The 14,742-nt window shown below is 43.6% G+C and overlaps 1 protein-coding gene across 5 annotated transcripts in view; it reads right to left on the bottom strand.

Moving 5' to 3' along the window:
* Positions 1 to 14,742, bottom strand: part of LOC147346440 (serpin B10) — a 132,633-nt gene that overhangs the window by 84,132 nt on the left and 33,759 nt on the right. For 2 of the 5 annotated variants that reach the window (XM_086372487.1, XM_086372490.1), the window contains one exon: positions 13,165 to 13,242. The exons of the other annotated variants lie outside the window; for them this stretch is intronic. The gene's annotated coding sequence lies outside the window, so the exon portion shown is untranslated. Of the gene's footprint in view, positions 1 to 13,164; positions 13,243 to 14,742 lie in introns of those variants that run through there. 5 annotated transcript variants of the gene reach the window in all.

Genomic DNA, 14,742 nt, shown 5'->3' with positions numbered 1-14,742 from the left:
AGGAAGGGTTGGGGGGAGTGGGTTGGTTGGTTTCACTTACCGGCTCTCTAGTTGTTCCACCACCACTTGTTGAAAAGACTGTCCTTTCAGGATGCGGGTTGAAAGTCAGCTGGCCATATATTTGAGGGTCACATTTCCCTGGTGGCTCAGATGGTAAAGTGTCTGCCTACAATGCAGGAGACCCGGGTTCAATCCCTGGGTCGGGAAGATCTCCTGGAGAAGGAAATGGCAACGCACTCCAGTATTCTTGCCTGGAAAATCCCATGGACAGAGGAGCCTGTTAGACTACAGCCCATGGGGTTGAAAAGAGTTGGACACAACTGAGTGACTTCACTTCAAAGAAAAATAAGTACTTACAAATCAGACAATTCTAAATACAAGTGCAATTAATCTAAATGAATATCAGATTCACGTGAACTGGGAAATATTCAATATGAAATATCTAGTATTAATGTTTGTTTGCTAATCTCATATAGACATGTCTAAGAGTCATTAACATTAAGCATAATATTTTAATTGTGCCTAGGTTTATTATAAGTTAAATATTGTTATATCTGTTACAAGTTTGTCAACAAGGAAAGTACCTCTAGAAAAAAAAAAAACTCATAAAAAATGTAAGTGAGATATGAACTTTTAGATAAACTATTAAGACTAATTATATTTTAGGAATGCCTGTCTAAAGTAGTCTCTCCAGATTGGGGTAACTTGAATTTCTAGGGGTGTGCTAAACTAAGTGACAGAAGCTTATTGAATAGCTAGGTCATTTCCAAATAAGATTCTGAAACATTCATTACTGAACACTAACTTCCTCTTAGAGAGAAACTAGAGATTTTAGACTATTAATGAATAATGTTTGATGCCATCCTGAGACATTCTCTAGAATTTTCTTTAGAAATTACCGCTGGTAATTATGTTCACCCAATATAGAATGCTAATATAAAGGCCAGTTCTTGGTTGCTTAAGGAAAGTAGGATGTGTGTTTTCAGTAAAAAAGATATGAGACATGAAATTACATTTTATGGAGGGAGAGGGAATTGGGTCTGACTTACAGGTGGCTGTTTCAGGATGGGAGAACAAAGTAATGGGTACAGAATGTGATGAGAGGTTTTATGGGAAGTGGACCCCAAGGGAAGAGTTTTGTGCATAAATACAAGTTTTATTGAGATGTTGAACTGCCTTTGATAATGGATTTTAAGTTTCTTTATCTCTGAAGTGATCTATGTTTACCTTTGAAATCTTTTGTTACCTTTGGCTAAGTGAGTAACAATTGTTTCATAGTGACTTATATGATCCTATCTGATAGAGTGCTATAAACCCGTTTGATATTTATTGAAAACATTTCCTAAATCATTTGACGTCTAGCTAACTTTGGGGTGCTTCAGAGGGCCCCTGAGACATCCCAAAGAGAGATATTAAACTACCTGAGTTCATTTGACATGTTAAATTACATGGGAAGTATTGTTGGAGGAGCAGTGAATCTTGTCAGGTTATATTGTATGGTTGATGTTACTAATATAGATATCCTAGAAATTATGTGAAATTCATGAGAATCAGATATGTCCTGGTAAAATGTTGTCAGTTATAATTCTAGTTATCATATTAAAGTGTTACATATCACAGCAATGACCAGGCTTCTTTGTCAATTGCAATTTAATCAGATTTTAAACACGCCTTCTATGGTCTCATTCTGATGCCTTTGCAAGAATACTGCTACTTGAAGATTTATGGAAAAGACTTCTAAGATTCACCGATAAACACATTTTGTTTGTTTGTTATCTGGTAAGCTGGTACTAAAGTGGGATTTAGTCTACTCTCTATCACGATGGTGTGATCACTCATCTAGAGCCAGACATCCTGGAATGTGAAGTCAAGTGGTCCTTAGGAAGCATCACTACAAACAAAGCTAGTGGAGGTGATAGAATTCCAGTTGAGCTATTTCAATCCTGAAAGATGCTGCTGTGAAAGTGCTGCACTCAATATGCCAGCAAATTTGGAAAACACAGCAGTAGCCACAGGACTGGAAAAGGTCAATTTTCATTCCAATCCCAAAGAAAGGCAATGCCAAAGAATGCTCAAATGACCGCACAATTGCACTCATCTCACACGCTAGTAAAGTAATGCTCAAAATTCTCCAAGCCAGGCTTCAGCAATACGTGAACCGTGAACTTCCTAGTGTTCAAGCTGGTTTTAGAAAAGGCAGAGGAACCAGAGATCAAATTGCCAACATCCGCTGGATCATGGAAAAAGCAAGAGAGTTCCAGAAAAACATCTATTTCTGCTTTATTGACTATGCCAAAGCCTTTGACTGTGTAGATCACAATAAACTGTGGAAAATTCTGAAGCAAATGGGAATACCAGACCACCTGACCTGCCTCTTGAGAAATCTGTATACAGGTCAGGAAGCAACAGTTAAAACTGGACATGGAACAACAGACTGGTTCCAAATAGGAAAAAGAGTAAGTCAAGGCTGTATATTGTCACCCTGCTTATTTAACTTATATGCAGAGTACATCATGAGAAAAAGCTGGACTGGAAGAAGCACAAGCTGGAATCAAGATTGTCGGGAGAAATATCAATAACCTCAGATATGCAGATGACACCACCCTTATGGCAGAAAGTGAAGAGGAACTCAAAAGCCTCTTGATGAAAGTGAAAGAGGAGAGTGAAAAAGTTGACTTAAAGCTCAACATTCAAAAAACGAAGATCATGGCATCCAGTCCCATCACTTCATGGGAAATAGATGGAGAAACAGTGGAAACAGTGGAAACAGTGTCAGGCTTTATTTTTGGGGGCTCCAAAATCACTGCAGATGGTGACTGCAGCCATGAAATTAAAAGACGCTTACTCCTTGGAAGGAAAGTTATGACCAACCTAGATAGCATATTCAAAAGCAGAGACATTACTTGGCCAACAAAGGTTCGTCTAGTCAAGGCTATGGTTTTTCCTGTGGCCATGTGGATGTGAGAGTTGGACTGTGAAGAAGGCTGAGCACCAAACAATTGATGCTTTTGAACTGTGGTGTTGGAGAAGACTCTTGAGAGTCCCTTGGACTGCAAGGAGGTCCAACCAGTCCATTGTGAAGGAGATCAGCCCTGGGATTTCTTTGGAAGGAATGATGCTAAAGCTGAAACTCAGGTACTTTGGCCACCTCATTCGAAGAGTTGACTCATTGGAAAAGACTCTGATGCTGGGAGGGATTGGGGGCAGGAGGAGAAGGGGACGAAAGAGGATGAGATGGCTGGATGGCATCACTGACTTGATGGATGTGAGTCTGAGTGAACTCCAGGAGTTGGTGATGGACAGGGAGGCCTGGCGTGCTGTGATTCATGGGGTCACAAAGAGTCGGACACGACTGAGTGACTGAACTGACTATGTTAAGAGAACAAAGTTTTCTTAGAATGAAGCTTTCAAAAACAGATTATGAATTTCTTTGCCTTTAAGTGATTTATATTTGTTTTTAAAATCTTTTGTTACTTTGGTAAAGTAAATAAGCATTATTTAAGATTACAGAACATGTAAAAGCTCATTCTGCCTCCACAAAAAAATAACCCCTCACTGTTAGATTTTGCTATTCTGATGTCCTTAAAACATGGCAACAGTCTACTCCTAAAATGGGGAATTAAAAATGCATGAACAGTAGCTGTAAATCAAGAAGTCAGGGCTATGGGAAATCCAAGGCGGCCGCTTGGCTTTTGCCGGCTCCCTGACAAACCTCATTTTTATTTGATGGGTTAAAGCCTTCCCTGGCTTCAGGGCTAATGCCCTCACAATGACAAAAAATATATATTTCACTTAATATTAAGTTCTAGTTTCATTAGTTAAGGTCTGTGTTTACCACGACTCACTTCTGAGATCATTCCTTGTTGTTACGTTATATTGCTAAACGGTTTAATTAATTAAGTTATTTAAAAGGACGCTCTAAGTTTGTTTTTAAAGCTTATCTCAGTAACCAATCTTTGGATAAAGGTCAGGTCCTCCATGATGTACAACCAGGAGATTAACAACTGGCTATAATCACTTAACTGTGTCAGATGACCTGGGGTATACTGGGCTCTACCTAATGAAAGTTCTTGACTTAAATTCTTGCTTGTGACCTTACTAATACCTGCTAGCTATATTATTTTCCATGTTGCTTGTTACAGAAGATTGTTTCTTACATTACTAAATGTGTGACTGACGTGATAAAATGCTGATATGCAATTCCTTATGCTTTTGAACTGTGGTGTTGGAGAAGACTCTTGAGAGTCCCTTGGACTGTAAGGAGATCCAGCCAGTCCATTCTAAAGGAGATCAGTCCTGGTTGTTCTTTGGAAGGAATGATGCTAAAGCTGAAACTCCAGTACTTTGGCCACCTCATGTGAAGAGTTGACTCATTGGAAAAGACTCTGATACTGGGAGGGATTGGGGGCAGGAGGAGAAGGGGATGAGAGAGGATGAGATGGCTGGATAGCATCACTGACTCGATGGACATGAGTCTAAGTGAACTCCGGGAGTTGGTGATGGACAGGGAGGCCTGGTGTGCTGCAATTCATGGGGTCGCAAAGAGTCGGATACGACTGAGCAACTGAACTGAACTGATGAGATAAATGAATGTAATAATGTAACTCTAGATATGGAAAGAAGCAACAAGAGGGAATATTCTCCTGGGCCAAGAGGCTAGTAAGACAGGTATGGTCCTGAGACTTTTGCTACTTGCAAGCTCTGGTCTAGTAACAGCACACAATGGCCTGTCAATGGGATCTTCATTAGACCTGGGACACAAGGGCCCTGAAATGCCCCCAAAGCATGGTCAAATATGTGGTTATGAAGGACCCTGCTGACTGGAAGTTGGCCCTTGCCAGCTGTCTCTACAAAGATTACATCGTGACCACTGCAAGCTGCTGACCTTGAAAGGAGTTCAGGGTGGAGATCAGAAATAAGGCACTCTGTGCTCTGGGAATAACCCAGAAGGACCAGCCTTCAGAGAGTCAGATGTTTTCAGGTAAAGGTTTTTATGAGCCCAGCTTCTCGCCTTTTCTTGCACCTAGAGAAACACTAATGTCACAACCCAATGTCTAGTCCTGGTTCTCCTGGCTAGCTCCTCAGGAGCTTCTCTGCTTCTCTCAATCTTTGGGCCATGTATCTTTAACTTTCTTGTTAAGTTTGTTTCTTCTAGAATACAACAAACCTCCAAGTGATAGTTTGACAAGAATATTCCCTGGCCAACACCCAGACAATGATGAAACAAGCTGCCTTATCATTCCATGGACTCTCATCTCCCTCCGTAAATGCATCCTGGCAGAGAGCAGGCAAAGGGAACCTAGAGCCCCATGATGCCCCTACAGCCTGAAGAAGCCAGAGTGGTCATCACCCCTTTCCCCTGAGACCAGGTTCCCAAATGCCTGAGAAGGGAAATAGGTAGATCGTTAGATGTGAGCAGTGTATCAAAAGGGGCCAAAGAATTGGCCCTAAAAATAAAGAGAGGGAGGACGGTGGAGACCCAAGGACGGAAGAGCAGAGAAAACCAAGGAGGAAGGGAAGTCAGGAATGAGAACCAGACCCTGATCGTCCTTCCCTCCCCCATGGCGTAACTACTAACGGATTTCAGGTCCTCCTGAGCAGTACAACCTGTCTCCCCTCCTACCCCATAGGGAGAAGGTCTTTGCCTTACTCTCTGCCCCGCTTCTTATCCAATCAGCAATGACCCGCAAGACCCCTACCTGCTCCTGTACCCTGGGTATAAAATTGGACTAAGGGCCCCTGTTCAAAGACGGTTCTCTCTTGAGCTGGCCCGCTGTTCCAATAGTGTCTCCCACGCTAATAAACTTTATTTCCCTCTCACTCTGTCTCATGTCAGGAAATTCTTTTCCAACCAGAGCCCAGACCACGACAATTTTCCTTACTGTTGTTACAAAATACTGATTAAATTTTCCTATCTAAAATAGGAATGTCTGATTTACTTACAGGCATGACTATAACTGACACAGGAAACCCCACGAGGCTATCAGGGGATTTCTCAGAAGAAAACTACAGGCTAGGAGAGAGTAAAATGAAATATTCAGAGGCAGAGCAATAAAAATTGCCAGCCAGGAAAACTCTATTCACCAAACTTATCCTTCAAATATGAAGGGAAAATAAAGGTTTTCCTAAGGAAACGCTGAGGGAGTTCATCACCACCAGACCTGCCTTGCAAAGAATGCTGAAGAAGTTCAAGCAGAATAAAAAAGATGCAAAGTAACACATGAACACATACAAAAGTATATAACACACTAGGTAAGGTAAAAATGTATAGTCAGATTTAGTTAATTCCAATTACTTAGAAGAATGGTATATTAACAAGCTCAAGTATAAAGGCTCAAGGAAAGGATGACTAAAAGTAACTACAGCTAATATACCTTATCACCAAACACACAGCATAAAAGAGAGAACTGGAACATCAGAACATTGCAGAGGAAGAGTTAAATGGCGGAGCCACTTTATTGGCTAAAAAAGCCAGGTTGCCATCAGCACAAGACAAACTGTTTTAGGTATAAAATTTTAATGTAAGCTCCATGATAACCACAGTAAAAATCTAGAGTAGATGCAAGAAATATAGAAAGGGAAACAATACCCTGATGAAAAGCCACCAATTTACAAAAGTAGGCAGAGACAAAGGGAAAGGGAATCAATGGAGACAAAAAACAACCAGAAAGCAATCACTCAGATGGCAGGAGTCAGTTCTTACATATCAATACCCAGTGTAAATGCAAATAGAGTGGGTTCACCAATAAAAAGACACAGATGCTTAAAAAAAAAAAAAAAGACCCAACTATATGCTGTCTACAAGAAACTCACTTCAGCTTTAAGGATACACAAAGGCTCAAAGTGAGGGGATAGATGAAGGTATTTGACAGGAATGAAAACAGAAAGAAAGGGGGCATAGTAATTCTTATATCAGACAAAATAGACTTTAAGAAAAAACGATAACAAACATCAAAGGAGGCCATTGTATGACAAAGGGTTAATACATCAAAAAGTATACACACACACACATACATATGCAAAGATATAAAACAACATTAGATCACCTAAGTATTTTAAGCAAATAATAAGAGATCTATAGGGGAAAAAAATAGACATTACAACCAGAAAAGACTCATGAATAGACATTTTAGAGAAGCCAACCCGTGTGTGATCAGATGACAGAGTCTCAGTGGGCTCATTAGGCACTTGTAATCATTCTTTCTGTCTGAGTAGCTCTCTTTTTGATGCCCTGCCCCCACACATATCACCTTCTGTGCCTCCCTGGCTCACCTGTGTTCTCAGATCAGGGCTTTGCTGGGCTGCATCTGGGTTCCCCTCCCTGTACCTGCAGCATGGAAATTGCCTGAAGGCAGACAGCTGGGAGTCTTCAGATGGATTTGTGTATCCATCTTCACTCTAGGAACTAAGTCCTGCATAGCCTGCTGTCCAGGACCTGAAAACAGTTGTTCCGAGTATTTTGTTCAGCTTTCTAATTACCAGTGCCAGGTGAGGACGTTCAGATGCTGTTCCTCTTAAAGCTGGAAGTGGAAGTCACATTTTATTTTTACAGACACTCTTTGAATCAGTAATTCTAAGTCGGGTAACCATATATGTTTGAAAGTATCTTTTGCTTCATTTTCTGTGTTTTGTTCTTGCAAATGTAAAAACAAAACCAAATATCAAGAGACACACTAAAACAGGTTTTGTTTTCTGTTTTCCCTGGTTGAACTTTATGCCAACAAATCCTAGGTAAGGACTTAGGAAGCTGCAACTCCAGGGTGGCAAGAATAAAGCAGCAGCATGCACCTCCTGCAGCACGGCAAAAAAAGGCTCTCTGGTACCACTAAGATCCCTGTTGATTGCAGATCCTGGTGCCTTGACTTACTGTGTATTGTCACCCTGCTTATTTAACTTATATGCAGAGTACATCGTGAGAAACGCTGGGTTGGATGAAGCACAAGCTGGAATCAAGATTGCCAGAAGAAATATCAATAACCTCAGATATACAGATGACACCACCCTTATGGCAGAAAGGGAAGAACTAAAGAGCCTCTTGATGAAAGTGAAAAAGGAGAGTGTAAGATCTACCTTAAAGCTCAACATTCAGAAAACTAAGAGCATGGCATCTGGCCTCATCACTTCATGGCAAATAGATGGGAAAACAGTGGAAACAGTGGCAGACTTTATTTTGGGGGGCTTGGAAATCACTGCAGATGGTGACTGCAGCCATGAAATTAAAAGAGGCTTGCTACAGCTGCTGCTAAGTCACTTTGGTCGTGTCCAACTCTGTGCGACCCCATAGATGGCAGCCCACCAGGCTCCCCTGTCCCTTGGATTCTCTAGACAAGAACACTGGAGTGGGTTTCCACGTCCTTCTCCAATGCATGAAAGTGAAAAGTGAAAGTGAAGTCACTCAGTTGTGTCCGACTCTTAGCGACCCCATGGACTGCAGTCTACCAGGCTCATCTGTCCATGGGATTTTCCAGGCAAGAGTACTGGAGTGGGTTGGCATTGCCTTCTCCGAAAAGACGCTTACGACTTGGACAGAAAGTGATGACCAAACTAGACAGCATGCTAAAAAGCAGACACGTTACTTTGCCAACAAAGATCTGTCTAGTCCAGGCTATGGTTTATCCATGTGTCATATATGGATGTGAAAGTTGGACTATAAAGAAAGTTGACTGCTGAAGATTTGATGCTTTTGAACTGTGGAGACCCAACCACTCCATCCTAAAGGAAATCAGCCCTGAATATACATTGGAAGGACAAATATGAACCTGAAACTCCATTACTTTGGCCACTTGATGCAACGAGCTTACTCATTTGGAGGTCACCTTGATTTGCCTGTGAGTGTGGGACCCCAACCTAGGTGGGGCCTCAGGGGCAATTGCTACTGAATAATGACATTAAAGCAAGTGCATTCCAGCCCTGTGTGACTCTCAGCACACGAGAGACTGGGAAAGCTATCTATCTTGGAGGAAGGAAAGGCAGGCGAGAGAATGTGTTTTCAGGGCTCTCCTCGCAGCTGGGGTTTGGCTCCCCAGAGGTCAGACCACCAAGCCTGCTCCAAGGGCCTCAATTCCCAAGTCAGGGCCGTGTGTCACCCTACACTTTCCGAGCCTTGCAAACACATTTCTAGGTCAGCGCAGTACTGCCCATGGGGAAGGAGGCTTCAGGAGTATATCAACACAACAGCGGGGTGCCATGCTGGGGTCACCTAGCCAAGGGCACCTGGCACCTCCCATGGGCCCCCGGCAAAGAGTGGCAGGAGGAGCCCTGGCTTGCGAAAAACCGAAGCAGAGAGCACAGCTAGCTCTGGTAGAAGGAAGCAAACAGCCACGGGAGGCCTTTGCAGGCAGTGGCTGGGCCGCCCCGCGTTAGGGCTCCCTGGGCAAAAAATCACTAAAAATTGGTAACACCAACAATGTTACACCAATAATTTAGAAAGTATTCCTGATTATGTGTTGAAAACAATTCCTGTAAAACCATTTGTTGCTGTTCACTCACTCAGTCGTGTCTGCCTCTTTGAGACCCCATGTGCTGCAGCATGCCAGCCTTCCCTGTCCTTCTCTGTCCCCGGAGATCGCTCAAACTCAAGTCCATTGAGTAAATGATTATAAAGGACTCTACTTTTTAACAGACGTGTATTCTCACTCTAACTACAAGTGTACTTTTTCACTTTTAGAAAGTAGTATTTGAAAATGAACAAGTTACACATGAATCCAAAATTTGCCTAATTCACAAATAGAAATATTTAATTTCCTCCACTTTTCTATCCATGGAATATCCTGTTTAGCTTTGTATTATATTTAGCATAATGAACATTTGTTAAAATAAGTGTCTATTAAAACAAATAAAATGTTACATATTAAAGTTTTACTCCACTGAGAAGTAAATATGGGAGCAGGGTATTTTAAAATGTCTTTATTCTCTCTGTTATTTAATATGACTAAAAATAATCTAAACTTAAAATATTACTTATGTTTATAAACATTATTTTTATTAAACCTCAATTTTTGGCTTCAGAAAATTATAAATAGTCAGACAGGAGAGTTTGAGAGGGGATATATTTATTTGTTCTGATATTCTGCTTCAGAACTTCTGGGGAACTTCCCTGGTGGCTCAGACGGTAAAGCGTCTGCCTGCAATGCTGGAGTCCTGGGTTCAATCCCTGGGTCAGGAAGATCCCTGGAGAAGGAAATGGCAACCCACTCCAGTACTCTTGCCTGGAAAATTCCATGGATGGACGAGCCTGGTAGGCTACAGTCCATGGGGTTGCAAAGGGTCGGACACGACTGAGCGACTTCACTTATTCTGCTTCAATGAGCAATAATTTCTCAAGTTAAAACACACACGTTTTGGGGAAGGAGCCAAGATGGTAGAGGAGTAGGACGGGGAGAACACTTTCTCCCCCACAAATTCATCAAAAGAGCATTTAAACGTCGAGTAAATTCCACAAAACAACTTCTGAATGCTGGTAGAGGACATCAGGCACCCAGAAAAGCAACCCAACTCTTCGAAAGGAGGTAGGAAAAAATATAAAAGACAAAAAAAGAGACAAAAGAGGGAGGGATGGAGCTCTGTCCCGGGAAGGGAGTCTTAAAAAGAGAGAAGTTTCCAAACACCAGGAAACCTTCTCACTGCCGAATCTGTGCCGAGCTTTGGAAGCACAGAGGGCAACATAACAGGGAGAAAAAATAAATAAACAATTAAAACTCGCAGATTGTGAGCCCTACGGTAACTCCCCCAGTGGAGAAGCAGCGCAGACGCCTGCACACGCCATTAGCAAGCGGGGGCTGGGCAGGGAGGCACGGTGTGGGCTGCATTGCTCAGAGTAAGAATCTGGCCTGAATACCCTGAGCACTATCTGAGCGAAATTATTTGGGCTAGCAAACCAGACTGTGGGATATCTACCACGCGAAAAGCCAGCCCCAACCTAAGACATCACCTGGCCTGCGCACGGAACAAAGGACTGAACAGAGATAGCCGGCTGCAGACCTTCCCCCTCTGGTGACAGGCAGCCAGAGCCGGAAGGGGGCAATCGCAGCCCCAGAGAGACATTATCTATAAAACTGTAAGCAGGCTTCTTTGCTAACTAAAACTTCTTGGGGGTCTGGATGGTCAACATCTGCCTGAGAAGGTGCACCGGTTTTACACTCAGATAACCGAGTGGCGGGGAGGCGATAAGTCGCAGCATTGGCGCTCGCCAAACACCTCATCACCTGAGCTGCTCCGACCTGGGAAGAGCACAAAACTCAGGCCCAACTGAGTCTGCGCCTCTGAGGACTACCCGAGTGCCTGAACCTGAGTGGCTTGGACCTGGGAGGTGCATGCAGCCCAGGGCCGGCCTCGGATTGTTCTCAGTGGAACAACCTAGAGCCCGAGCAGTGTGGGCAGGGAGGCTACACGCACCGTGAGCGGGGACAGACCCAGTGTGGCTGAGGCACTGCGAGCGCACGCCAGTGTTATTTGTTTGCAGCATCCCTCCCTCCCTCCCCACAGCGCGACTGAACAAGTGAGCCTAAAAAAAAAAAAAAAAGTTTCCCCCCACCGTCCCCTTTGTGTCAGGGCGGAAGCCAGACACTGAAGAGACCAGCAAACAGAAGAAGCTATGACAGAGGGAAACACCTTGGAAGCTACAGGCAATAGATTAAAACCCCGTGGTTACTATGGACTACATAGGAAGGGGCCTATAGATCTTGAGAAATATAAGTCGGACCAAGGAACTAGCCAAAAATGAACTGAACCCACAATACTCACAACAAAACCAGAGAAAGTCCTAGATATATATTCAACTGGGGCTGGGGACAGATTCTAAGGAGGGTCTGTGCACCCTGGTATTCATGAGAATGTGATGTGTATATGAGAGTTTTCTGAGACACTTTCACCAGGGAGTCTACTTCCCTAAAGTAATAGCCACTGTTTCACTGGTACATGTGTGTGTGCTCAGCCACTTAAGTCGTGTCTGACTCTTTATGACCCCATGGACTGTAGCCCACCAGGCTCCTTTGCCCATGGGATTTTCCAGGCAAGAATACAGGAGTGGATTGCCATTTCCTTCTGCAGGGGATCTTCCCAACCCAGGGAGCAAACCTGGTCTCCTGCATCTCCTGAATTGGCAGGTGAATTCTTTATGCACTGAGCTACCTGGAAAGCCCACTTCATTTGTATCTAAAGTCATATATAAACCATGTCAGATCAACCAGATTATATATTGATTGATTTTATACACACACACACACACACACACACATACACATATTGATGTTTTTGAACTGTGGTGTTGGAGAAGACTCTTGAGAGTCCCTTGGACAGCAAGGAGATCAAACCAGTCAATCCTAAAAGAAATCAGTCCTGAATATTCATTGGAAGGACTGATGCTGAAGTTGAAACTACAATACTTTGGCCATCTGATGTGAAGAACTGACTCATTGGGAAAGACTCTGATGCTGGGAAAGATTGAAGGTGGAGGAGAAGGGGACGACAGAGGATGAGATAGTCGGATGGCATCACCGACATGATGGACATGAGTTTGAGTAGGCTCTGGGAGCTGGTGATGGACAAGGAAGCCCGGCATGCTGTAGTCCATGGGATCGCAAAGAGTTGGACACGACTGAACGACTGAACTGAACTGATATATATGGCTGATCTATAGATAGATAAGATTATATCTAAAAAATTCCAGAAGATATAAGTCCCCATTTGTGTTGCACTTTTTCCACTTATGCATAACCTTATACTAGAAACAATGCATTAAAGAAAAAGTTCATTTACATGAATGCACTTCCATTTGAAATATAACATCGGTAAAGGTTTAAAACAGAACAAAGTTGAAATTCTTGGCTTTTTTGTGGAATAGAGTTGCAGTTTCCCTTGCTTATCAAAGACGCAGCATATAACACTCAGTGCATCCCATGAGCACTAGCAGGAGGTTTCATCTCACACAGTTCTCCTTGCCACTTTCAGGTCTGCATTCTCTCCATCACTTCAGGGCCCCTCCAATCTCCTGGCCTCACTGGCTTCCATCAGCCAATGTAGAGTAAGAACAGACGAGCTCTATGAGAACACAGAGGAAGCCCACATACCTGGGACATCTGGGCCACCGTGTTCCCCTCAGCCCCCATTAAGACCATGGTCAGGACAGGGAGGCTCAGCGGAGAGAAGAACACGTGTCACGAGTGGTCCTCTTCAGCCAACATTTTTAATAAGTTGAAGGCAAAAGTGCAGTTTGCTTCACAGAGAGCATTCATCAGTGGAGGTCTGTATCAAAAGCCAAACAGAAGCACATCAACCATGCCCTCCACTAGTCACCCGCTCATTCATACCCCATCTGTGGACACTGGGTGTGGTCAGCAGAGTAGCTGCACCCTCAAACATCCACATCGAATCCCAGAAACCTGTGGGTGAGACTGAATGAAGGATCGTGCGATGGAGAGAGTCACCTGGATCACCGGGTGAGCTCGGTGTAATCACGGGCTTCTTATAAGGACTGGAAGGGACTTCCCTGGTGGTCCAGCAGTTAAGCTCTGCACTCCCAATGCAAGGGGTCCAGGTTCAATCCCAGGTCAGAGAACTAGATCCCAAGTGCCAAAACTAAGACTTGGCACAGCCAAATAAATCACTATTTTAAAAAAATCAAGGCAAGAGGGTCAGAGGCAGAGAAGGAAATATGAAGATGGAAGTAAAGATGAGGATGATGTGGGGGTCACAGATCAAAGAACAGCCTCTCGGAGCTGCAAAATGCAAGGAACTGGACTCTGCCCTAGAGCCTCCAGAGGGGGGAGAAAAAAAAGTAGCTCTGCCAACCTCTTACAGAACTCTGACCTCCAGAAGTATGAGATGAATCCCCCTATTACTGATCGTTCTCCCTCAATTTGGCATCTCTGGCATAATCTTGAAGCAACGTTCCCCCCTGGGAACACAGATGGGATATGAAGCTCAGATCTCAAGTCATCAGGTGAACACTTTGAATCAGGCACTCATTACAGATCCAGCCTTGACCTTTCCCCAGCTTAACTAAACTACAGACAAGATTCTTCTCGCCTCTAATCCCTGACCTCCCTTTCCTTAAAGAACTTACTTTAGGCAATTGGTCATCTTAAGGTTTTTCTTTGCAGTCTCTTATGGGTTCTGCAGAAGTGGAACCTCTGAACGAATGGAGGACAGACTGTATTCAGCATCTTTTTCTCCTGGGGGCCCTGAATGCCGGCCACCTCCCTGGTCCACCCTCTACCTCTAACACATACATACATCCGAAACGGAATTTGTTCAAAGATCGTTTATGTTGAACTTTCCTTGTAAGATTCTGGAGGAAAGAAAACCAAGGTGAAAAACAAAGGCCATAATTCCTGACTGGGAGCTCCCACCCTTGGGGAGATACGCAGGCATAAATGTTCAGTTTCAAGCCAGCTTTGCACTCTATACCAGGATAAACAACAAAGTGCTAAGGACACCAACAGTAAAGCGGAAAGAATTCTCTGCAGAAGCCCAGGAGAAGGGGAGCAGTAAGCTGGTTCTCAAAGACCGGGCAGGAGCTCTGGAAGGCAGAGTGTCAGGGCCAGCAGGTGCACAGGATGGAGAGGAAGGGCCGGGTCTGCATGGAGCCCAGGAAGCACGTGAGCTCAGTTTCCTATGAGAGACACGGGGCATGAGACCAGAAAGAGGCGCCCCACATACCAGGTTGAGAGTTTGGAACATGAGCTATGATCTAGGAAGCCAGGCACTGTTCTCAAACAAACGTTTTATATGAGTTTTAGAAGA

This window comes from Bos grunniens, chromosome 24, assembly GCF_055505025.1.
Source record: "Bos grunniens cultivar Pamir isolate PY7600 chromosome 24, Bosgru_T2T1.0, whole genome shotgun sequence".
NCBI classification, from domain to species: domain Eukaryota; kingdom Metazoa; phylum Chordata; class Mammalia; order Artiodactyla; family Bovidae; genus Bos; species Bos grunniens.
The sequence above is the reverse complement of the archived record's forward strand: the minus strand, read 5'-3'. Positions and strand labels throughout refer to the sequence as shown.